Source organism: Ambystoma mexicanum, chromosome 12, assembly GCF_040938575.1.
Source record: "Ambystoma mexicanum isolate Mex_15411 chromosome 12, UKY_AmexF1_1, whole genome shotgun sequence".
Classification (NCBI taxonomy): domain Eukaryota; kingdom Metazoa; phylum Chordata; class Amphibia; order Caudata; family Ambystomatidae; genus Ambystoma; species Ambystoma mexicanum.
The window spans coordinates 1,142,308,584-1,142,334,776 of record NC_090936.1 but is presented as its reverse complement, the minus strand read 5'-3'; the positions used below and the strand labels follow the sequence as shown (position 1 = coordinate 1,142,334,776).

Sequence of the window (26,193 nt, the reverse complement as noted above, 5' to 3'; positions counted from 1 at the left end):
GCTGAGCCAGGGGCCGGGAGGATAGCTCAGGGGCAATGCGTTTGTCTTTGAAGCAATAAAACGCAGAAACCCAGGTTCAAATCCTGCTGTCCTGTGCTCTGTAACAAGTGTGTTTAAAAACAATTAAATGTCACGTTCAAGTAGTGAAAATGTATCAAGTTGGGCTACGTCCAGCCAAGGCGCCTGGTGCCAGCGAGTCGAGAGAGCAGAGCAGCCCAGCCGCGACACTAACAGAGAAAAAAAATCACGTTAAAACAAATGCACATGTGTAGATGTAAAAGTGTGTCCTCAAAATAAATTGCATGCAACCAAGGGGCCAGGCCACCGCTGCAGGGCAGGGGTGGCAGAGGAGGCCAGGGGTAGCAGCTGTGACCAAAGGGGCTGCACTTTCTACCCCTGCCCCCCCCCAAATGACATCCATGCACATGTTCTTTCGATGTCTACCCTTCCATTCATCCCTCCAGACCCACACCCAGATTGCCCCAGGCAACTCCTTCTAAAGCCACTCGATTCCACCCACTTGTTAACCAGCTTAACTACATTTCCATCCGATCCCCATTCATCAATCTACATCATATTTGGTGGCATCGTCAGGAATAAAATTTAAGGGGGGCACAGAGGGGGGCCAAAGACAAGTGTGGGGGGGCACAGACAAAAATAGGGGGGGCGCATATGCAAGGGAATGTGTGACGTCAGAAGCACTCCTGCAGAGAAGCTTTTGTGCACAGCAACTACCAAACCCCATTGAACCTCCCCTCCTATCAGAATGTAGGCACAAAACCATTAAGTCACGAATGACCCATCATTCACTGTTGTGTGCGCTACAGGACCAGGGCCTGGTCCTGACAGCAGAGGGAACTTAACAGCTCTTCATTGTTGATTGCAGCCCTGTGTGTGTGCCATGTGGGCGAACACAACAGCACTGGAGGCAGTGCAGAGTGAGTAGCCCAGCTGACAAAGGGGTGGGGGCGAGGGGCAGGATTTCAGAGGAGGTGCCCCGCCCCCCTCTAGTGACGCCACTGATCATATTCCACTATATAGTGTCTCTTGTCCATCCACCAGCTATATTAGCCACCTGAGAACAGTTAATATTTAACCCATCATCTGTAAACGTGTTCACTGTCCCTTTCCTGGCCCTCCAGGCTCCATAACCGTATCCTTGACTAGGTGAGGAGAACGTCCATGGATAATGTCAAGCCGGCTGGCCCCTTCTGGGGCACATCCTCAGCCTTCTTGGGAATTTTCCAGGGCAATGTGATTACTTGTAAAACATAAATCTCTGCTGCCTGAAAGCAGCCACGATTCCCCTCCTGCAGCAGCCAGTCCACCACCTTCCCGCTCAAGAGGCGTGACAGCCGGACGCAGCGCGCCGCGTGCATAGCAGGGAGCGTGCCGTGCGCCACGTCACGTGACGCGCAGGAGGCGGAGCGTTGCCAGGGTCCGTTCCTCAGATGGGAACTAGACACTACCAAACTAACTGGGGCGGCTAGGAACTGACTAGCGGAAACCGAGCCTGGCGGCGTGACGTCACGGCGGAACCTCCAGCCGCCGCCTCCTCACCCCGAGCCCGAGCAGTGCTGTGTCTGTAGCGCCAAGCGGGCTGCAGCGGCGGCGCCCCCCACCCCACCCCCGAAACCAGTGAGTACGGGGACCGTGGGGAGCATAGGGAGGGAAGGGAGCGGTGGGCGAGTGGCCCGGGAGCGCTGTCACTGGAGCGCTGTGCACAATGCGGGAGATGCGCTCGCTGGAAGGGGCAGCAGTATTACACAGACAACTGTTCACGCCCTTTGCAGGAACCCAACTCACGGGGGTGCCTAGGGAGCGTCTTGAAGCTATGCCATGCCCTTTATTTGTGTGTGTTAAAAAGGCTCATCCTTTTTCTGTGTGTGCATGGAGTAGACCTTTCTTCTAGTGGACTGCACGTCTGGAGCATACATTTCTTCTAGTTGGCCCCTGTTTTTCCCTATCGGATGTTATTCTCCCGGCTCAATGGAAGAAAAAGAACATTTCTGTGGTTAAGGTGAAATATCGCTCCTTAATTGGGGCGTGCACCCCAAGCAGGGGTGGCATGCCTTCTGTCGTGGGGCGGTACCTCCCTCCCTCCAGCATCGCCAAAGGTGGCCACATCTCCACGTAAGGGTTTCTGCAATAGGTTGACAGTCATCCCGTTAGTGCACTTCCCTTGATGAGGTGGGCTCCACCCCACCCTTGTCATTAGTGCTTGGGGGGGTCTCTGTACATTCCTTTCCAGGACCTCGCCTCCTCAAGCCCCCCACAGTGGTGTGTGCACGGCCCTTCCCCTTCTTGGTGTGGGTGCCCGCCCCCTCTCGTTCTTGGTGTGCGTGTCACCCTTGTTGTAATGGGGATCTTTACTCCGATCCACCCGTTCCGTACTTCCTGGAAGACTTCACCCCAACTCTGACAGGCGTGCCCATCCTTTCCCAGGGGCGATGAAGTTTCAAACGGAAGTGATCCGCCTTTTGAAATCACTGTATGTCCCGGGTTGGCCCTCTTAGAGCTGCCAGGGGCACCGACGGGGCTGTGTTGGAGGGTGTTCGCCCCATAGGCTGCGAGTTAAAGGGCCTACGGGGATGGTAAATGCCTTCTTGTAATGAGAGCTGTTTCAGCAGCTTCCTGTGAGTTTTTGGCTGCTGGAAGAGATGTGCCCCGCCTTAGTCCAGCAGTGTCTTTCCACCGCTAGGAGGAGAGCGCTGGCTTCCATGGATCACATTGTATTTCCCTGCTTCACGTTGCACTACGAGACGCCCCTTCGATTCGGGGCCGGCTTCTTGCCTTTCTCTTGATGTGGCTTCGTTTTGTTGCCTGTACAGGCTGCGAGTAAATCTACTCGTTACAAGGCACGGTCGGTGCATCTTCGTACTTGGAGACCTGGTTTCCCCTGTTCTCGTTTATTTGATTTAGAGCGATTATTAACGGATAGTGAACGGGTACAGTCTCTTGTACGTTAAAACAAACTAGTCAAACATGTTGCCATTTTAAACCATAATTTGCGCAATATTGAAAGATTTCAGTTTGACGTTATTTTAATAACCCAGAGATTGTTTTGTGCTTCCTACTGTTAATATCCGTACAATTGGTCAGCGATTATAATTCAGTAGCACATATTAGTATTTATTTCCGTTGCTGTAAAGCTTTAAGACTTTGATAAGCGCCATTGAATACGTTGTTGCTTTATGTCTGTTTCCTTTACAGATGGTTGGTGGTAAGAGTCTGAAACCATGGGGATTTTATTCTAAAGGAATGCGTTTTCTGTCCTGCTGTGACCTACTTCCTTCTGAGAATTGCTAATGCTGTCACAATAAAGGCATTGTACTGCTGCCCAGAAATGCTGGATCTCTGCCTTTAAAAACCAAGCATTGTGGAAGGTGTAGTGACGTCCTCGATAAGGCTTTATTTTTATGAGCTTTTAGGCACAAGTTACTGGGGGCGGTGGACGGTTATTCCAAATACAATTTTTATGTTGGCGAGTACCACATCAAATCATTGCCAGTAAGATACTTACTGTATTTTACTTACTGTTGCAAAGCTCTGCGTTGACTCTCACATGGGCTAGTGTAAATCTCTTGAACTAATTTTCCCACCTGCACGAGTGTGCCACAGGTGGTCTTTTTATGTGGTCATTATCACAAACTGCATCAAAGGGGAAAAAATGCCCCTTTGGAAAACCTTTCATGAAATATTGTACTTAATTGAGCAGTGTGCCACGATAAACAATACTACAGTGCAAACAGAAAGCTGCCTGTTGAAGAAAATACTTTCGCAATAAGTTTCTTGAGCATGACCAGTGCTTATTTGTGTCAGTGTTCGCCGGTGACCAACACTGGTACTTTTGTGAGGGGGGAGTGAATAATATTTTGATGAAGGCTTTTCTATTTCCTGAGTTCTCAATGCCCCCTCTACAAGAATAGATGATGTGCACCCCTTGTGCCCTCTAACTTTCTGCTGTGGACATCATGTGTTTCCTTCATGTTTTAACTAGGGTTTGTGGTTCTTGGCATTCGGATGGGTTATCCTTCTTTCTTTTCTGACAGTAACATCATTTCCACTGGTCAGTTTCCCAGTTCACCTCTGCGGTAGCACGATCTTCCCTGTAGGGTGCAGTGCTGCCCCTTCACTGATCAAACTTTCACTAGCTACTGCATGTAAGGGGTGAAATGTTTGTTTTATTTAGCCATTTTACCAGGTTCAGTGAACTCACATTATGTAGACTGGTTTTCTAAACGAGTCAGTATGCAGGAATATTTAACCACAGCCCTATGGCAAATACTCCCTAAAATTAAAAATGTGGAGTAAAAATACTTCCAATAGGAAAAAGACATGTAGGATCTTGAGCCCCTGCTTTCAACCTCAGAGCTCCATGGATATGTTTGGACCAGTAGTGCATGTAGTACCACAGGAAGAAACTATTTTCACTGTCTGACTGTAAGAAGTAAATGTATCTTTTAATGTGCGTGAATAACTACGTGCACAGAAATAAATATTACAAAAACATATCTTTCAGTTAAAGCCCATTCTTACTAGTTTATACAATACTCTCATTGGGAATTGAAATTACAATTTTGCTATCTCTAAAAATCATTTTACTCCCAACTTAAAAGAACAATACTTGCACTTCCAAATCTTATCCGGAGCAATGTCTACCCATCTGATTTTTTTCATACTGTGTGGAAAACCCCTGCCATGTTTTTGTAGGCACTAAAACGGTGCATACTCGGAGAGCCTGAACAGTGTTTTCCTATGGGATTGCTTCAGCGAATCCGTCCCGGTATGTTGTCTCTCCAGAGTGCCCCTGAAGTGCTTGGGCAAGGGAGCTCTGCTGCGCGCAATTCATGCCCCTGTTAACCCTGCAGGGGTTCCTTTTTTATGCTATGGCATTGAATGTAAGTTGCTCAGAAAGAACTGGCTGGCAGCTGGTCTGTCACTGTTTAATGTAAACCTTTTGGGGGCACTGCACTAGTCTGGAGTTCCAAGTGCAATCGCAATACTGGGAAGTGAAACGTTTGCGATTTTCACCCCAGGTGGTATGAGTTTGGCTTTATTGGCGAATATCGACCCTTGCATCCAGAGGTGCTGGGAAAGGTTGCTAGCACATCCTTTTAAAGGTTCATTGGTCCCCAGGTTAAGGTTATAAACAATGCCTTGCTGGGAGGGAGTGCTTAATCTCTAGTCCTTTACGCTGCGTGAGGATTAACCCATTATGTGAACACTAGAAATACTTTGTACAAGCACGTTATAAATGCCATATCATATTAACCATGGGGACAGCGAGAGGTAGAGTTGAATCACTTTCTGTATTTGGCGTGCCTATATTGGTACTACAGTTCATCACAGCTGATACATAAATCGAGTAAAACAGTATTGTCCAAATCGAACACAATAACTGTCATCCTGCACGAATTACTGTTGTCTGTGTGCAGTGATCCCCTGTCCGTCCATGGCAGGTGGGGCAACATTTTATTTAGAATACTGTGTTCAGGATACACCACGTTCATGCTCCTTGCAGCATTGGTCCCTCACACCTGTTCTGCAACTTAAACACATCAGACCAATAACATACATTGATTTTAACTTTGTGTTGCATGTTTAACAATCCGTTCAAGATAATCAAATGTTTGACCTATGCACACATGAGTGAGAACTAAGTGTGGTGGGGAAAAAGCTGGTTGATGTGCCCCAAAGGTAGCTGACCTTGGTGTTTCTGCCTTAGCACTCTGGGCATCTCCAACCGTGCCCTAAAACGTTGTTTTGGGGCAACTTGCTTAAGTGAAGATGCGTCTGTGGGCCCGGAAGTTACCTTATTGGCGTGAGGATGCTCTGGGGCCAGAACTTTTTTGCCTTTGGCTGTTGCATACATGCTATTAACCACCACAGTGTGGTAGCTATTTTTCAGCTTCAATTTTCTCCATCATCCATCAAATGCTAATTGTTAAGTATATCCGCCAGAGCGCCTGGAGACCATGAACATTGCGGTGGTGCTAGGTGTATATATAACCTAACGCGTGAAGGTGGAAAATGAGGGGACTCGTGTACGGATGTTCAGGGGTGCATAGGTTTCTAAAACCTGATTGAGATTGCTACCGGTGGAGCTGGGATTGCTACCGGTGGAGCTGGGGGTATTTGGGGAGCCAAGGAGTACCGTGTGGGAAGAGATGCTGGTGGTGCCAATGTGTCTTTGAGATGTGTAAGGGTGTAGCATGGGGCACCCGATTGAATCTCTGAAATGTCAAGCCATGTTGGTGCATTATGCTTGAAAGCCTCGGATCCTGATTGACTTTCGGGATCCTTGGTATCTGTGTGTTAACATGTCGTAATGCAGGTGCCAAGGGATGCTTCTGCTGGGCGTGGAGCATGCACAGTGGCATCATAAGATTATATGCGCATGTTGGTCCACATCCAGCTTTCACGGACAATTATGCTCTGTCATAATAAAACCACTACCAAAAAGTGAAACGTGCACCGAGTAGTGGTTTGTGTCGCTTGCCGTGGATGGAGTGAAAGACTTCATTGGTATGGCTGTGTACGACTGTCTGCTGTTTGAAAATGTATTGCTGCACGTTACATTGCATTTCAAGAAAACCATGCTTGAATAACTTCTCTGCTAAGGCAACAAACCATTAACTGTCAGTTTGTGGCATTTATTGCGTGTTAGGTTGCATGTTTTGCTGAGTTGGTAATGTTGTTTGTGTCGGGAGTCAAAACAATGCTTAACTCTATAGAAGTTGGTGTGCTTGAGCAAATCTTTTAGAAATGATTTCCATTGTCAAGCGCTGTTTACACCAATGGCATTGTTTAGGAATAACTGCATGCAACGTCCAGGTGTAACTTTGTATTGATGATGTAATCCCCAGGGTTAGACCTACTTTTGGTAGATTTGGCCCCAACATGTGCAGTGGTTTCAAGCAGTATTGTAGTTGAAGGTTGGCCAACCGTGCAGAACTTCAGTGGTTGACAAGAATGTAGATGGGAGTGGAAAGGTATGATCTTGCAGGGTATGGCAGTGCACGTTCCGACAGGACCCACTTTGAGTCTGGGGATACAGTGGTGTAAAGGAGATTGCCTTATCCTGATGGTAACCAAATTGTACAGTAGCCCAAGCAAAGAGCAGCAGTGGAGAAAGTCCAGCACAAGCAACAGGTGGTGACCTGGCAGCAGGGGTTGAGCATAGGCTGGTAAGGGTGGCGCTAACAAGCATGATGTGGACATGGGCAGCCACTAGAACTCGGGCGCTTGTCCCTCCCCGACAGAAACCAGTTGGAGCATATTGTTTGACCACAGCAAGCTACTCGGACTGCAGGAACCTGGCAGACATTGCAACCAGCACAGGGTGTTTGAGGTGGACAGATATGAGCAGGCGGGCCCCGATTGATAAGTCTAAGTGAAAAGAAGGGGGAACTTCAGTGAGATTTCTGGCCAGCACACAGAGGTTAAGGACAATAACTATGCCCAGTGTGAAACTGAGGTGCCACAGAAGAGATCAACACATTCTAGTACCCTAAATGGTTGGGTGCAATTTCCACCCAAAGCGAAAAAGTAGGACATTCACACTGAAATCTGCTTCTGCTAGTTATCAGCCTTATGGTTCCGCTGCCACTGAAATTATGCCCGGTTGTGCAGCTTTGGGCGGAGTGTGGTGTTCGTTTCCACGTCGTGGAAAAAATGTCCATGAATCTGGCCCAGCATTTCAATTACCTTTTTAGCTCTTTTACGATTAACAGCAGAGCAGGCACAACATGTCACGGGGTAACAAATCGGCTTCAAAATCCCACCGTTAATAAGTAAAGAACCTCGACATGGGACTATTGTTTTGTTAATTACTTTGATACCTGAATACCTCTAAGCACCAAACCACTTGCACATTAGACCCCCTGACCAACATCAAGCTCCAACAACCCTCAAATACTACTGGCCTACAAAATCGCAATTCCCTCACCAGTTGCCAATCAAACCATTGTAAGACACTCATGAAAATGAAGCATGTCTCACCCCATTTGGTGATCAGACCGTGCAAAGTAGAACCTAACTTCCTCCACACAACTCCTAGTTAAGGCTGCACATCAACACCCCCATGGCTCCACCGTGATTAAGCAGAAACGGTGGCTGCTGAAGGTCCCAAAACCATATCACCCTATAGGAACAAGCCCGCACAGACAAACAACAGTGTTCGCAGTTAGGATTGGATAAGCAAAAGCTGATGGCAGTTTCTGATTATCCAGCATGAACCAGGGACCAGAAGCTACCACTGGTGGAAAATGAGCTAGTACATAGAGTTCCGCAAATCTAACTTCCACATAATGACAAAATAATTTTGTCATTATTTATGACCCCCTTATGTCGTATAGATTTGCCCTAATGTTTATAGATTGTCCCAAATAAACAGATACATTTACATGTGCATGTTTGTTCTGCATCAGTTGGCTGGGGTGGGGGAGGGGCAAAAGTAGCCCCTTGTGGCTGTTGGGGTCAAGCTGACCAGGCTCCTCTAGGCTGCAAGAAGGAGCTAAATAGCACCTAAGTCCCCTCAATTTCGAACCCTGCACAAGATTCTAAAGCGCACTTAACTACCCAAACAACCCTTATTGACCTCCTGACTAGGGCTGGGCGAAATTGTAAAAATTATTTTCCGCCAGCTGTGAAAGTGAAGTCGGTTGGTATTTCGATCCGCTTCATCACGATCTGTCGGGCCCGTGTATTAAAAAGAGCAGGGCAAAAGTTGCTTGTGTCACTGCGTGAACCTAGCACGCATCAGGAAAAAGATCTGTGTGAAGTTTCTCATGGCAGTGCAAACGTGGTTTGGAATAAACTGTACTAAGTTTCTTGTGTCGCTGCACAAAACTTGCACCGATCGGGGGGGGGGGGGGGCGAGAACAAAAAACACCTATGCGAAGTTTCTCGTCTTGCTACCTGAATCCAGCATGGAAACTAAGATTTTGGATTGGTATTGGTGTCGCGTTCTGACACTTAATGGTGCGTTATACAAAATGAGTGTTAGAACAAATCAAATTGATCAGGTTTTCATCTGTGAGTGATTTTAATATGCAAGAAGTCAGCCAAAACGTGTTTCGACCTAAGTCGTCCTCAATGCTGATCGAACAACCATAAAAACATGAACACATTTGTGAGTAGATTATAAATGAATTTGCATAAGGAGTGAAAAAAGCAAAGAATTGTGAGAACCCTATGTTATGAAAACCAAATAAAAAGTTGTGTATATGGTTGTAAACATTTGTTGCATAGCACAATTCACACACATGAAATGTTAATGCAAATAATGGGAAGTTAAATCAAAATTTAAATACCCAAAGTCATGTCACAGATAGAAGGGTACACAGAAGCAGGAAGAACAGACAGACACTGTCACAACAATTCACAGGTCATCTGAAATCTTATATTGTGTTTTTTTTAAAAAAGTTTTTATTAAATTTTACAAACAGACAAAACAATAAAACCAAACAAACAGTGCATGTTTCAACAGTTTCATTACACTTTTTTTTTATAAATTCCTAACCACTACTCCCTCTACCCCACCCCCTTGCGAGTCTATTGCCTTGAACCATCAGTTTCCACACCCTGTGGTTCGGTCTCCTCCTCCACAGGCTCAGTCGGGTCATCTAATGACCCAAACAGTCCGGCTATCAGTGATTTACAGGCCACCAGGGACTCATTCTCCCCCCCCCACCCCCCGTTGCTACACGCTTCTTGCCATGCCATGGTTTCAGCTTCTGCCCCGAAATCTTATATTGTTAACTTAATGTGGGATGCACCCTACCTGTGCATGGCCCGTTCGTGATATGAATTGGGTTTAAATATGCAAAGATTCCATGCTTGTCTCTCGGTGACAAATAATACATGACCATTTTACGGTATGCCCACCTGTGCATGTATAACCATTCACCAGATTGTAAAACATTACCCTTTCCGTGGAGATGTGTCAAGGGATTCTAAGCCACTCGCCCTTAGTTTTCACTGATTGGTGTATTACCAAACAATTGGAGAAAGATTTAAGTTTTGAACTGCTGTAGAGCCTCTGTCAGAATAGACATCATATCAATAATTCCATGGCAGTTACTGTCTTCCCAATGCCTGGCGTTACAGTAGCGTGGAGCAATTCCTTGGGTAAGGTCTAAGGTAATTCTCAAAGTAACGGGTTACTACTTCCCCATATGTACTATCTGTAAATGATGAAATTATGATTGAACTGGGAGCCCTTATCAGTTAAAACAATTAGTATTGACAATTATCATTTTGGTTTTCTTTCCACTGACTGGCACTGGTTAAATCTAATGTAATCCTGTCGGTATGTCTTTGTAGTGGTTAGGATAGAATCTGGGTTGGATCCCAAATGCAGTATTTTGTACTGCAAAAATACACTTTGTGCCGTTCCATGAATGTGAGTTTGTGTCGGCAGTGCAGTGTCGCTTTTCAGCAGTGCAAAGTCACTTTGAGCCGTGCAAAGTCCTTGAATCGGGCCCCATATCTTTGTGTACAATTATCTTCATAGGATGCCTGAATTTGACCATATTGCATAGGGTGACCAGATTTTTCACAAAAAAAACGGACAGGCCATAGACATAAAAGTAGGACTAACATAAATAAAAAATATAGTCCTACTTCCATGTCGCTGGCCTGTTGCGGGGAAGGGGAGAGTGGAGGGGGTGTGCTCACATGCACCCCCCTCTTATTGGAGGAAAGTGGCCGGAAAGGGGGGCGTGAAATGCTTTTCACGCCCCCATTCGTGCATTTAGAGTTGCGGCAGGACCCGATTTCGAAATCTGGTCCCGGCAAAAACGGGGACCATGGGCACCCAGCCGGGGTTTGCAAAATGAGAAGACTCCTGGGACGGATGACGATTCCCCCTGACTGTCCTGGGAAAACCGGGACGTCTGGTCACCCTAATATTGCACCTTCCCCTCAGGAATAGTGAGCGCTTGGAAGGTGAAGGTTGGCAGTGGTGGTAGATGTATGGCGGCCAGGAAATGAAGCAAAGGAACTTCTGACCTTGAGTCATAGGCAGTGGTGAGTGTATGATTGGATGAACAGATGTTCAAACTATGCCCTAACCAGGGAACATGGTTCATGGGCAAAGTTCAAGCATTGTGAGAAATACCTTCATGCTTGTCAACCCCTGAGCACAGGCGTGCTGTGAGGGAAACCACATTTCACAAAAGTGTAAATTGATAATTGGATGCCTAGCAAGCGACCGTTTTATTGACTGAGCTTCCTTTCCTTTTGAGTCCAAGATTCTAGAGGGGGTGGCAGGGGAGGGTGAGACATGCTACTGCAACATAATATATTTTAAATGTGGCAAATTTAATGTGCACTGAGGTTGATTGCTTTCACATGGGGAATAGGGGAATTGAAGCAAGGAGCAATATTATCCGTCAAAGATCTAACCATTTTGGTCCACTAGGAAAGTTGAGATTAAGACGCAGGGCACTTGGGTTCAGTAAGTGCCTGCTTGACATCTTCTCCTTCCCAGTCTGGTTGATTAAATGTTTTCCTTCATATTAGTATCAGTTTATTTTTAAGCATTCACACATTGTTGGATAAGTGAAATATAGGAAGGGAAACAAGACATTTGGCCAAGATCACATAATTTTGAACGAGAAACTTGATTAGAAGCGGTCATTTATTTCCCCGAAATTAGTGGTTGTGCAAGTGTCATCACATAACTGGACCCCTTGATGCCTTCTTAAAAATGGCTGTCAAATGATCCTCGCGCAGTTGGGTATTGTATGATTGTAAACTGTTTATTGGCAATCTGAAGCTGCAGTACGTCAGTAAAGAGTGATAGATAATTGTCTCTCGCTGACCCCTTCTGCACCCAATTGAAATAGCAAAAGTAAGGCATACTTTTATATAGCAGGTCACGTTTCGATTGCCAAATGGATTTGAAATGAGGTGTTGGATCCAAATATTGAAATTGAATACTGGCGAATACTCGTTAGACTGTTTTGAAATGGTTGGGCTTTCTTCAACTGTGATCCCCACACTTGTTTTAAAGAAGAAAATGTGTTCTGTGGTTTGTAGGAAGCGTTTTTGTTGAAAGAAGATGTTTCAAGGCTGAGAATTAAGGTTAGAGTTTAAATGGGCCGTTGTGTGTTTTGTGAAAATGATTTCTTACATGGCTTTAGCGATGGAAGACAACTTTTTAAAGACTTTCATAGCAAAAGCTTTGACACCAAAGTAGATTAGTTCACTCCTTTCTTGGCTATAGTAGAGCCCTTGGAGTAATGGTTTAATTTAGACTGGTAATTTAGACTGGTAATTATGAATACATTTGATCAAATTTTATACTGGGGGCGGGGGGGGAAGTCCCCCACATTACTTTGATATTCTGTGGCAGGTGATTTCGGGGGAGGGTATTCAGGTGTTTGGCAAGATTAACTGAACTGAAGCACTGGTTCCTTCCTTGGCATTATAAAATGCTAATACACTTGCTAAACTGGTTTGTTGAACAGCTTACAAAACATCTACAGGTCGCTTTGAGCGGAACTTGTTTTTAGATCTGAATAACCATCCTTGGTCCATGAGATGCTTCTATTGAGTATTGCGAATATATATATTCATCCACATTTCAGAAGAAGTGTACAGATGGAGGTAACGCCAACCATGACCGATATCTCTTAGTAGCCTGCCCCCTTGCCATAAAATGTCCGTGGAGAGATATGGAGGTCAGAGTGCCCATGCTAAGTGTTGCATGAAAGATGAACTGTTTAGGCCAGAGATGGTTTCTGTTTGCTGTTAATGGGTGAAATAGAAGTACACACTGGTATATTATAAATGCATTGAATTATCAGCTACCCATGTACACCTAAAGACAGTTTATCCTCTAGGATGCAGACTTCAGCAAGGCATTTCCAGAGTATTGGCCACACTTCCTACAGAGAGTAATGCACGCAATTGGGGTTCTGAACTTGCTGAAGGTGCTCATTTATTTGGATAACATTGTCGCCTTTTAAAATCTCTCGATACTCTGTGGCGTGAGAGGTTATAGGTGTCTCTGGAAAAGTGTAAATTCTTCCATAGCTCTATGAAGTGCCCACTATAACACTAAAGTACATCCTGAAACAGTCTTCCTTGATGGGAAGAATGGCAACTAAATTTTGGAGAGTGAACATTTAGATAACTGGGGTGGGGCAGGAATGAACCTTTTTATTAGTGCCTCGTACCTTGCAACTAGGAATTTGACTCCTGCATTCATTTAAGGTTCAATTTCACAGGAGATGCACCTTTTACATTGTTCTGGAAAGTGTGATGCACCTGGATGTCTTTTATTTACAGCATTTGCTAGAGCACCCACCTTGCCCAGAGACATTCGGAGGCTGTATCAACAAAAGCAAACCTAAAACAAAAGCAGAATCAAACGAGAGTGAATCAAACGATTCAATCTAGTTTCTAACACGTTGCGGTACAGGTGGAGGGTAGCTGAAACTGCATCGGAAGAGCATTCCAGATCCGTGGAACAACACAAGATTTTGGTTATCAGTAGTTGCTATCCTCACTAATGGAATTTTGAGTCTAGAAAGAAATGTACTTTGTTTCCCATAAACCGCCTGAGATCTTTCATTTCTGATGGAGAAATGAGAAGGATGTTTCAGCCGAGTGGCCCTAAAAGCAATAGAACTCCTTTAAACTATATATGGGAATCCAAGGGCAGTCAATGACTAGATGATGATGGGATTGTGGCCATGTTTTGGGCCCACATGGAATGCTAGTAGCACGTTTGCATGCTGTACACAGCGTTCCATATATGCATGTTGTAATCCCATAAGATTTATATAGCTATGGCCTGGATTTGTACTAAATGAAATGAAGCAAAAGGAATTAAGGGTTTAATTGTGTTGTAGTATGGAGAATTAATTGTTACAATGACTGACTGATCATAATGTCTACCGGGAGCATAGAGAACGAATTTGGTCTTTGAAGAGATCCACTTTCAATTTGTAATGAATATCGAAGACTCAATCCGGTTTATGCAATCCCTCAGGCGGGGGACCTCTTCTGATGATGCCTTGAAGATAAGTTGTTTCAATTATTATTGGCTGCATTCCAGCTTGCCTTGCTCAACATTCCTCCTTCCTGAGTTATTTCCTCACTACTTTTGTTCCTCACTGGCTACATGTTATATACTCTCAGACCGTAAAACAAATCCTACCTGACCCTTCAACCCCTCTTCTACAAAAAAAATAAAATCTTTGGATCAGTGTGCTTTCTAACTATCTATCTATTGTTCTGGCTTGGCCGATTAAGGTACTAGGAAAAAAGAGTAACAACACCACTCCAGAATTTTCTGGAGAAAAATGGAATTCTCGACAACTATCTGTGCCGCGACCTGGTCACTGTACTGAAACTGCCTTAGTAGCGATTTGTGATGACATTCTTGGGGCTGCTGATGAGGGAGACATGAGCATGTTAGTCATGTTTCACTTAGCAGCCTTTAACATGGTTGATTTCGACCTTCTTATCTCGAGGCTGTCTGGGTGGTTCTTTTTTTTTAATTTTTTTTTATTTATTTTTTTATACGACTTCAGTAGTGAAATTGGGAACTCACTTTGACTCCCTCCCGGTGCTATGTTGGGTAGGGGTCTTCCCTTTTCCCCCACTATGTTCAATATCTATAGCCGACCACTAGTAGACATATTTTTTGTGTCTAATTTGAACTATCGCTCCTCTGCTAATGATGCACAAATCTGTCAGGTTGAAGGCCCCATCGGATGCCATTAATCCGGTAATGGTCTGTGTGTAAAAATAAAAATAATAATTAAAAATAAAAAAAATAAAAGGCTGGATGCTTGAAAACAAACTCCAGTGGTCATTGTATTTGGTCCAAAGAACCGATTGACCGACTTACATTTGAAGACTGTGTCCAGCCCTTTTCAATGTCCTGACTACTTTCCCTACCAGAGTGTAAAAGGTAGGCTGTATGTGGCAGGCGACTCCAAGTTGCAACTTCCATATCACTGAAGTTGTCAAATCCATCTTTTATCAAGTCAAATTGTCGAAACCAGTCTTGCCTCTCATTGCTGAATCGGATGGCTCTGTGGTTGTCCGGACATTGATCGACTCCAGATTGGTCTACTCTGTAACCCCCTTCTCCTGGGTATTACATCTGGTCAGGCTCACTGTCTCCATGTTTCTCAGAACAATGTAGTTAGGCTTTAGGCTTATCTATAACCTCCCTAGGTCCCCCTCAGTCTCTCTATACTGCGGGAACAATCAACTGGTTGCCTGTTCAGCAGAGGATTTTTTTTTTATTTTTTTAGGACACTCTGCCTGATTTTTAAATGTATCCATGGCGTTGCCCCCAGTTATTTGGCCTCCCAAATCTCTGGCAGCCAATGCACTATCTGCAATTTATCAGAACATTTGTTTAAAATTCCCTTTTTCTCACTTCGTGGATCCCGATGCTTTTTTTTTTTATCAGCGGCCCATGTCTCTCGAATTTGCTGCCTGCTGAACTCCGGAAGATAGACTCTCTGGCACTATTCCAGGAAAAGTTGAAAACTCACTTGTTTCAATGATCTGGTACAGTCTCTTTAAATATCATCTCTAAATCCCCTTTGTCTTACTGAACATCTTCGTCTAGAAGCAGTTCCTGCCAGAGTTCCTCAGGAATATGCGCAATATAAATTAAAAGTAAAATCATCTTTCTGGTGTGCAATGCGTAGGGCAGTATTTAACCTCCTATATAGAGGTTAAATAGGATGGGAGACGGGATGGACTCTGAAGCGAATGTTCAAAAGCAGAGGAGGAAGGGTTCTAACTGGCCAGTGTGATGAATGGATTCATGCCAAGCTGTGGAAATTGTTCAATGATAACGTTTTCTGAATAATTAACTTTAAGCCTTATCTTGCATATTCTCCTGATTGGCAATGAAGAATGCCAACCACGGTGTCCTTAAGGAAACTGTAAACATCTTTATTGGGGTAGTACAGGCGTGGTGTACAAGTGCACCGAATCCTCTGGTTCTGTATAGCACAGCGTAGGTACATTTAAAGAAAGATCTGCTACGTTTGTGAAAGGTTACAATCATGAATCAGTTGCACGTCTTTACTGGGTGGTAGGAAGGTGCAGTAGATCCCTTATATTCTGGTAAGGCAAGCTTGTTTTAGAAGGTTATTTAGAAAACCAGGGATTTGAGTAAGTCTTGTTGAGGCCAGAGTTGGAACTACTTGCAATAATAAAAAGTCCTTTAGCATTAAGAAGAGTAAAGGCACAATGGATTGGGCCTACTTGAAATGGAAGTAAAGGCCATGGTGTTGGGTCAGTAAGAGTGTTTAGCGGAGTAGGTTTTGCTGGTGTTTCACATCAGTGCATTTTTGTAAATCCGGAATATAAGATTTCTATACTTAAAAAGATGCTAATTGGAGAGGCAAGATGGCCGCTGGGGCAGGGAGACGTGTTTGAGTCTCTCTCCTGCCGGGCCGCGGCAAAGAACCACAATAAAGAGGGATAAAAGGCATTGAAAACACAAACACCTACTTGACACATAAATACAACACCTGGCTTCAGACGGGAGTGGAGGAAAAGGGTCGTGGGCGAGGAGAATCGCGGCCGCCTCTCCCCCTCGGAACATCGCAAGGGATCTGTCTGGAGAGGCCAGCAGCCACAACAGGAAGCCCCTACAGCGCGGAACATTCGGGGCCGCAATAGCGAGTGGTGGAGTGCCTCCCGTCCGGGCCGCGGCAAGCCCGCTGCAGCACTGAGCCCCTGCTGAGACACGTGCCACGGAGGGGAAGGGGCGCCACAGAGTGAAACGCGAGGCCCCAAGGCAGAGGGGGCAGGGAGCGTAGGTCCTGACAGCGACGCAGTGAGCCAAGTTGCCTGGAGGTTCAAGAGGTGAGCACCCCCAACCCCTTACACAGCAAAGAAGGCACATGGAGCAATTAACCCAGAAAGAAGCATCCACCTAGTGTGAAACTCCCCGCGCCACCCACTAACCAGGCCACACAGAACGGAGGTGGGGCTGAGGGGGAATAAGAGATAATAAATCAAAGAATTCCCCCACATCGTTCACTGTGGACCCCTGACACCAGGGGGCATCGGAGACAACACCCCCCACCGCCAACACAAAGTATTGCCCTCCATCTGCCCCACTTACACCAAGTGATTGACCCAAAAGGGCAACAAGCCAAGGGCACAGCCCAGAACTCTTCATTAGGCCCCTCCCCACCAACAGTGGAGCTACCCATTCGAGGACATGTCAAAAACAAAGTGGAAGGGGGGCTCTACACTTCCGAACCCACAAACAGGCAAACATGATGCAAATCTTATTCAAATGTGGTCACCGCATACTCGGGTTCACACCAGAGGAAGGGCAAAGAAAGACCCCCCCCCCCCCGCACCCCCCAGGGGACCGCAACCATCCCAACCACCTCCATCAAGGAATGACATGCACTAACGGTTCATGGAGCTACAGGACAAGTTTATGACCACGGTCCAGGACCTTAAACAACGTTACTATATAAAAGCCAATAAGGCAGATAGCTGGCGAGACAACGTCGCGAAAAACAAGACGACCATCATGAACATTCGAAACTCACACGGAGAAATCCAAACGCGCACCCAGGATATGGGGAAGGCCTCCAGGGCATTCTACCAAAATCTATATGCAACGGAACACCCGAATGGAAGCAACCCCAAGATACGTACTTACAATCTCTCCCCATTCCGAAAATTCCAGAAGAAGACAAAGGCACTAGAGAGCCCGATTTGCAAAGAAGTAGTAAAGAAGGCAATAGCTGGACTTCCAAATAACAAGTCACCCGGCCCTGATGGCTTCACAGCCCCATTCTATAAAAAATATGCAGACGTACTCGCCCCAGTTTTGACGACACTCCTAAACTCCTTCAAAGAAAATGTGACCCGCTGTCAATGAATGAAGCTAAGTACTAGTATTCCATAAAGCAGGGAAAGACCCCTCCTTCCCCAGTTCCTACCGCCCCATAGCGTTGATTAACTTGGACTCCAAGATTTACACTAAAATTCTGGCAACAAGGTTATCCCCACTACTGCCCAGCCTGATTAACACCAACCAATCTGGGTTCATACCGGGGAGGCAAACGCACGACAACCTGAGAAGACTAATACACCTAGTAGAAAAGACAGGCATTACATACACCCCGACAATCCTGCTCTCACTAGATGCCGAAAAGGCTTTTGACCTGGTAGAGTGGTCAATACTATTCAAAACACTAAAGTGTGTGGGATTTGGAGATCAATTTATAAGCATGGTAAAAGCCAATTATAACTCCCCGATAGGGTAGAGATGACAAGGGGCACCAAACAGGGATGCCCCCCACCCCCTTCTCTATGCCATATTTCTGCAACCACTGTTAATCAGAATCAGGGAGACAGCCCACATTACGGGGATAGAAATGGCAGGCAAACAGCATAAAGTAAGTGTATGCAGACAACATGCTGCTGGCCCTAGCGGGCCCAGGGAGGACATTATTCATAGCAATTAGAGAACTGGAGTCTTTAGGGGCAATCTCCGGCCTCAAAATTAATAGGAAAAAGTCAGAGGTATTACTCCTGGCAGGCGAGAGAACGGAAATAGAAAGGGAGGCAGCAACACTAGACCTAAAAATAGCCGATAATGGGTTCAAGTACCTGGGTGTCACTCTGACACACAAGATAGACTTACTGTATAGGGAGAACTATCCCCCAATTCTGGAACGAGTAAGGAGGGATCTGGAGTGCTGGAGCCCCTTGATGGTCTCATTGTGGGGGTAGAATACAGGCGGTAAAAATGAACCTTCTCCCCAGAATGCTATACTACTTTCACGCTCTGCCAATTAAGGTCCTCCCAAATCATTCTTCAAAGCACTGTCCAAGGCGATCTCAACCTATATCTGGAGCAGGAAACCCCTAAAGATCGCCAGAGCAACCCTCACGGCTCTGACTGGGGCGAGGGGAATGTCCCTTCCACACTTCCTTAAATACTATCAGGCAGCACAACTTTGGGTTCTGAAAGAATGGCTGGGAGACAACCAACAAACAGTATGGGTGACACAAGATCGGGCGGTAGCCAGATCACCCTTGGAGGAAACCCTATGGAAAACAAAACAACGTAGGCACCCTAATCTCTGTATCAGCGAGGTCATGAAGACAACCCTGGAAGCCTGTGATGAACAAACGCGGAGTGGCATCATGACCACAGTGGAAGCCCCCTTCACACCCATCTGCCGGAACCCCCCAATTTCTGCCGGGAATGGAGCGGGTGCCTTTGAGAAATGGGGAAGCTGCGGGATGCACAAAAATAAGGGAAATGTTTCAAGAAGAAGAAATAAGATCATTCAAGAAGTGTAAAGCCTTACTAAACCTGACAGAGGCGGACGGACAGGTACAAATATGAACAGCTCAAGCATTGGCTGGCGATACCAGACGTCAAATATGGCGGCCACAAGGGACCTCACTCCATTTGAAAAGTACCTAATAACCAACTCGGGGTCAAAGTTAGTCTCCTCTCTATTAGTTCATTAATTCCCAAGAAAGAGTCAAATGGGCCTACATGATCAAATGGGCAACGACACTGGAGGAGGATATTCTGGAACAGCAGTGGGCGGATCTGTGGAATAGCATTCCAAAAATGACCCGATCAGTACAAAAAAGGGAAATGTGGCTAAAAATTGTAACCCAATGGCATACGCCGGAGAGACTTCACTCCATGTACCCACAAACACCCAATACATGCTGCTGAGGCTGCACAGAGACTGGTACGTGGAAGCACATTTGGTGGGACTGCCAGGGGATCAAAGGCTTTTCGGCTGAAGTAAATACGCAGATGAAAAAGATCTTTCCGGATGTGGAGCAATTAGGGGACAAAGTGTGGCTTTGCGGAAGAAATTCAAAAAATCACAATGGAGAAGTTTCATGGGCCTACTCATAGCTGCTTGGGCGACGATAGCCCAAAACTGGAAAAAGCAAGAACCACCACTACTGTATGCATGCCACAGAAGGTCTGGTCACAATTGACCATGGAAAGGCTTACACATACAGGGTTCAAAAGAATCCTTCACAAAGGAATGGGTAGAGGTTCTGGACTACCTGCAATCTGATTATATGGAGCAATGATGCCCACACAGTATAAGAATATCAGACATTTTCAGGTCATGGACATTCCCAAGAACTAAAGAGGCATTGAGAAGATCTTCCGGGGCGGGTAGGGGGAGGGAGTGGGGAAGTCGGGGGGGACGATTACTAGTTCTCTGTTTGTATTTGAAAATAATAAAACGTACTTTAAAAAAAATATATTTTAAATAGATGCTAATTGCGCCAGCTAACCTTAAATTTCTTGGAACCAGAAGTTGCATGGGAGCCAATGACGACTGCATGTTGCTTGGCTAGGTGCTCATCCTTGTTTTCCTGAGAGCTGCGAACTAGGCACTGTGGGATCCAGCGTCGCCTCTTTGAAAACTGCTCAGATACAACCTCTCTTGTACTGATTTTATTTTTGGGGTGGGGAATGTGCATATTTTGACAGATCCGTTTTCTACTCCCTCCGTTTCGTTCCTCTGGTGAGTCCGTTATATCGGTACCTGAAAACTGAACAGAAGTTATTCAGATATGTACCTTCAAAATGAATCCAACTAAGAGTCATGTGCCCTATACCATGGTGTCGTGGCAAGTTGGCAACCTGTGCGACATTTTTGGCATCCAGCTTTTTATCACAAACCACATAGCTGTTTTTCAGTACCTTTTTAATGCTGTGCTGACATTTGTTGTGTGGGGGACGGGTGGAAGGGGAGCACAAGATGTGTTACTGGAGGATGCAGGTGATTAGCTGACCTGTGAGTAGTTGATTGTGCAGTAACTTTGTGTTGCAGTAACTTTGTAAACTTCAAGACGAAACTGTGAACGGTCTAGATTGCCTTCAGAATTGCTTTCGGTTGTGATTTAAGTGAGGCCAATTCTTTCTAAAAAGGAATTGTAAAGGTGGATGGATGAAAAGCTGGGCTATTGTAAAACACCATTTTTCAAGTCCTTGCGGTGTGGTAACCAGAGGTCAAAATGTCATGTTGGAAGTTACTGTCCAGGCATAACGCCACCTACACTCTGTTCCTCGCATGCACCCAACAAACCGATTCGTACTCTAGAATGGATCGAGGCGAGTGCACCTGTTGAGGAGTGGGTAAACCATGTAAGACCCATTAGTCCCCTGGGAGGAGGTGCTGGCCAATCTCACAGGAAGCTTGGGACGCGCGCTGTATTATGTTACAAGCCTGCATTCCGAGCAGCCTGGGTAGCCAGCGCTCTCTTCCTTCCCCACTGCCCCTTCCACATCACCTCTTAAACCTGCGTAGTTTCCTGCATGGGTGGCAAGAGTGAGTGGGTTTTCATCCTTTTTAAATTTTTTCTGTTTCCATTTATATAACAAAAAAAGTACCTTTGCTGCCGTGCGCCGCATAATGCTGTAATCCCCGAAAGTCCGTTTTCCATATTGATGACGGCGCTGTCCAGCGTTGGGCTAAACAGCAACGGTAAGGTGTTTGTTTTTTTTTTGCTTTTTTGAAATCCAGGATGGGGAACTACGCGAATGGTAATGGCGATATTCCCCAAGGGAGTTGGCCGACCCTGTCGGTAACGGCACCGCCGCCCAAGTTAAGGGCCCGAGCTGTCTCTGGGCATATTAGTGAAACGGGAGTGATTTGAATTTCACAAGTATTCCTTATGACTAGTAATTGCAGTATGGTGGTTTTTTTTTTTCTCTTTTTTCTCCAACTCGTGTTATGGGGACAGTCCCGCCATTGGCTCTCACAGTGAGATCTGCAAAGATACAAGTCCAAAGTCACGGAGTTGCGATATTCTGTTGGCGTGTGTTAAACCTTTTTAAGACGCTACTAATAAGTGCTGCTTTTGGATCCAGCAAATTGAGCAGTTCAGTGCTGGAGTGGGACGATTGCGTGGAGTTGGTAGGCATGATGCAAGTCGCTTCAACGTGTTTTGACTGCTGCACACGCAGGCTCCGTTAACTACTGCTGATTGTTGATGGTTACCTATCCGATTTATTGTTGTGTGTGCATTAACAGCCTCTTCACATGTATCTATGTATACTAAGCTGTCTAGCTAACCCAAGTTCTCTAGGCAACAAGCAGATGCCAATTGGCTCAGATCAGTTCAGAAACCTGTCATCGTTTGTGCCTTGCTTCTAAGCCGCCTTTACTTCCCTTCCAGCAGACCCTCGTGGCTTGAGCAGAGCCCGCAATGCCCACCTGGACCTTGGGAAGGAATTGCTGAAAAGTCTGGCATGGGTCTGTTATGCAGCATTTCTTCGGTGTCCTCCGCAGAAAGCTGTACACTGCAGAAAGCTCTTCTTGCCAAACAAAAGGGGAAAAAAGTCGGATGCAGCAGCTCTCCTCTGAAGTTTTTTCTGCTGCTGAACTGCAGTGACAAGAAAGGACACCGGAGAGAGGGCCTCGGGTATGACTCTAGTTAAAGTAGCTCGTGGGACCTGCAAGGTCATGCTTCAGCCGCGGAAGCGAGCTACAGGCGTTGTCGAGCTGTTCTATATTTTTTTGTTACTTTCTTTGGCATATCTTTAACATGAAAACCGATTTCCATCAAGGGCGGAGTGCTTCGCTATGCAGTTAAATATTTGAGCTGAGTTAATGATGTATCCTGCACTCGCGACAGCACTGGAATGCTGCAAACCGCAGTCCCACAACTGTTCAGTGGTTTTACGAGTTAGATGGTTTTTGCTTTGCTCTGCCTTCGCTTTGTCATCGAAGTGTCTGCTGAACTTCGAATCCCTTGCTCCCTTGACTGCAGGTTTTGGGATCCATTAATGCTTGTTACTAATAAAAGTTTCGTAAAGAAAAAGGATAAAGCTCAGTTAGAGAAGTTCGTTACTGGTCAGCAGGCTTACATGTTGAAGCGGAGGAATATCTGCTTTTGATTTGCGCTTTCTTACTAGTTTAAAATATACCTCCCTCCAATGGGACGCTTTCTTGAATAGCGTAGGCTTCTAGGGAGACATTTGCAAAAAGACTCTTGAAAGAGATCGCTTAAATGCAACTGACACGAAATGGTGAAACGCTTTTTATTTCTCTGGTAAAAGGTGGTATGCTCAGCCTAAAATGTGTGTCCTTAGGCCAAAGCCTGCATGCCTGACTAGACCTCCATTGTAAACACTGCATGCCTTTTTGTACTTGACTTGGTTGGCACAAAAAAGTTTGATTGAAGGTTTCAAGCCCTAAACTTGTGTTGGAATAGTTGAGACATTTCCAAATTTCTGTTTTTTGTGAGATTAGTTGGGCGTCTACTATTTCAAAGCTCCGGTCACCGATGGCAATTGCTGATGGTCGAACAATTGAAGCAGGGATTTGAATGAACAGCTGTGCTGCTGCACTACCTATTCGAACTTCATTTTTAGCTTTCACTAATGGAGCCAGCTATTGCTGCACCACCTATAAGCCGATAGCATTGCATTGGAGTACATCTAGCCGGGAGCTGGGATGTGAAGAGGGCCCACGAAGCTTGTGGGTGTTTATTTTCACCCAAACCCTGATGTCAATCCCTCCCTGCCCAAACCACATCCCCCGAGATCGAAGCTAACTGTATCAAACTGTGTGCTGTGAGTGCGCGGTCTTCAGAAAGTTAATGGCTTAATTGCAGCTATAAATGCACTGCTGGTGCAGTAAAATGTCTTTTCCAAGTGTGCCTTCAGCCTCTTGATTTTTATAAGCGGTCGGCGTGTCCTTGCACAGAAGTTCTCTTAAAAACAAACATTGACAAAGTCAACAGTTTTGGCTTGCGTATGGGTATTAGGTGGGCATTTGCCAGCCACTGTTTTCATATGCACAGGTTCTCAAAAAATGTTCAGCCGTTTTATGGGCTGGTAGTAGTATCTTTATGGCAGTGCCTAGCAAGTGCTTATCCTGTGCGTACTCAAAAGCCAAAATTGTTTTAGTTTGATTTGTTTACATTTTAATTGAAGCGTTTAGCTTACTCTATCTAGGCAAACATTTCCATAAAAAAATACGACTGTATAATACATCACACATTAAAAGGAAAATGCATCATATTTCTATACAATAATGACATTATAAAACATTTCAGATGTTTCAATCTTTCACATTCAGCTACATCGCCCACAAACTCCTACTACCAAAACATTTTTACAATCCTAATCCCAGCACTTCATTATTTCCATAGCCAACAGTCCAAAAATAGCAATACCGATAGATGAAAAAACAAACGCATCCTTTAAAGGTTCTACTACAGCTAAAGCCAACCCCACCTTTGCTCCACTTTTCTCCACCATTATAGTGTGTGTGTGTGTGTGTGTGTGTGTGTATGTGTATATATATATATATATATATATATATATATATATATATATTTCTGAGGCTTGTGGAATCTGCTTGGATCACATGCTGTGCATAGGCCGACATCTAGTGGAAGCTGCGGAGTATTACAGTTTGTTTTTCGAAAGTCGAAAATGGGCGTCGACACAGGCGTGCCAGTAATACTATCCCTAGTGTGACGTCCACTGTACCCAAGATCCCTCACGCGTGTAGGATCCTCAGATTGTTTTTTTCCGCCATACTGGTCGGAAGCATCTTGTGGAGTTCCCTGGCCTTAGCCATACTTTTGCTGTTATTATAATTATAATTCTTATTCATTCCCTTCCCCACCCCAACGTCGACCCTCAACCTCGACGACGGCTGGAGAAGTCATCGACCGTCGACTGCTGCACGACGGATCTGGGCCTCGGAAGGCCGCTGGCCTCGGCCCGGGCCTAGTAGGCCGCTGGCCTCGGCCCTTACAAGTAGGGAGAGTGGGGGGTGGTACATACTCTTCACTCTTGATATATAGTTACATTTATATATTCCTACACTTAGCAGCCCGCTGCCTTAAGGTGCGTATGGAGGGTACCCCTTTTCAATTCTGCCCCAAGTGCAATCGCAAATACCCTTGGGTCGACAGGCACGCCACGTGCAATCTCTGCTTGCCGAGGGATCACCCCGAAGCGAACTGCAGAGCGTGTAGTAGGTTTAAACCTAAGACACTTAAGGACCGTTCGACAAAGCGTTGGGCCCACCACGCCAGGCAGGAGGCCATGGCAGCGGAGGGCGCCTTCAGCGATGGCAGCGACGCCGTACTTTCGGACGGCGAGGGCATTACGGCGTCGAAAGACAGCCGACGAGCGCAGGTCCCCGACCTCGGAAGGTCGTCCGGCAGGGCGGCTATGGGGAAGACCCCCGGCGACGCAAGCGCTACACACCTAACACACACTAAACACACTAAGACCAACCGGACCTCGACGACGTCGACTTCCCGGAAAGAGGCACAAAAAGAACGGTCCGACTCGGTGTCCTCTGGGCGCTCTCGATCGAGATCGCCTCACGACGCAAGGCAATCATCCACTCTTGCCAAGAGTGCCTCGCTACACACATTAACGGAAGTTCGATCGTCGGGAGACGAAGACGACTTCCACCCCCAGGCCGCGCTCCAAGATACCGAGACCGCGGTTAGCACCAGTGAGGCCCCACGCCCGAAGCACACAGATACCTCTCCAGACCCTCGGCGCCAGGCGTCGAAAGTCTCTGGGGCCCCCAAGGGACAGGGAAAACATTTTTCCACGCACGGGGAGGGGGGGAAACAGCGGAAAGCACAGCCTTCCACCCCTGTAAAGCCATCCTCCCACCCTAGGCAGACAAGCAAACACAAGTCTACCCTTGAAAAGTCCCATAAATCACCTGCTAAAGTAATACCCTGTTCCAGGGAATGGTCCAGTGAAGACATAGACAGGGTTATGTCTAGGATGTCTTCCTTAGCTGATTTTTATGCTAAGAACCCAGAACACTTTCTTTCATATAACCCTCAAGGGGCCACACCCTCAGGCTCCTCCGATCCCATCCCGCTAAGTAAAAAGCCCCGGTTCGAAAGACCTGAACCCTTCGAGGTTCAGCCTTACTCCACTCCATATTCTACTCCACTCCCCAGTTACCAGGGACAAGTTTTCCCTGAAGAGGACCAGGAGTTTGACATTATGGAAGAACAAACCGGGACAGATTACTATGCGGAGGATGAGGACCTGGAGGAGGGAGAAGATGAGCAGGAAATATACAGAGTAGATTCCCCAGTACAAAGCGAAGCCCCAGTTACTGACTCTCCAGTTGATAACCAGCCCCTCCTTAACGAGGTTCTCGCTCGAGCAGCGGAACA

The 26,193-nt window shown here is 46.0% G+C and overlaps 1 protein-coding gene across 3 annotated transcripts in view; it reads left to right on the top strand.

Annotated features, from left to right (window-relative positions):
* The first annotated feature begins 1,411 nt into the window (after window positions 1–1,411).
* Window positions 1,412–26,193, top strand: part of RAP1B (RAP1B, member of RAS oncogene family) — a 421,780-nt gene continuing 396,998 nt past the window's right edge. The window contains exon 1 of one of the 3 annotated variants that reach the window (XM_069629722.1): window positions 1,412–1,638. The gene's annotated coding sequence lies outside the window, so the exon portion shown is untranslated. Of the gene's footprint in view, window positions 1,639–2,514; window positions 2,595–26,193 lie in introns of those variants that run through there. The other 2 variants (XM_069629723.1, XM_069629724.1) reach the window with 2 other exon arrangements.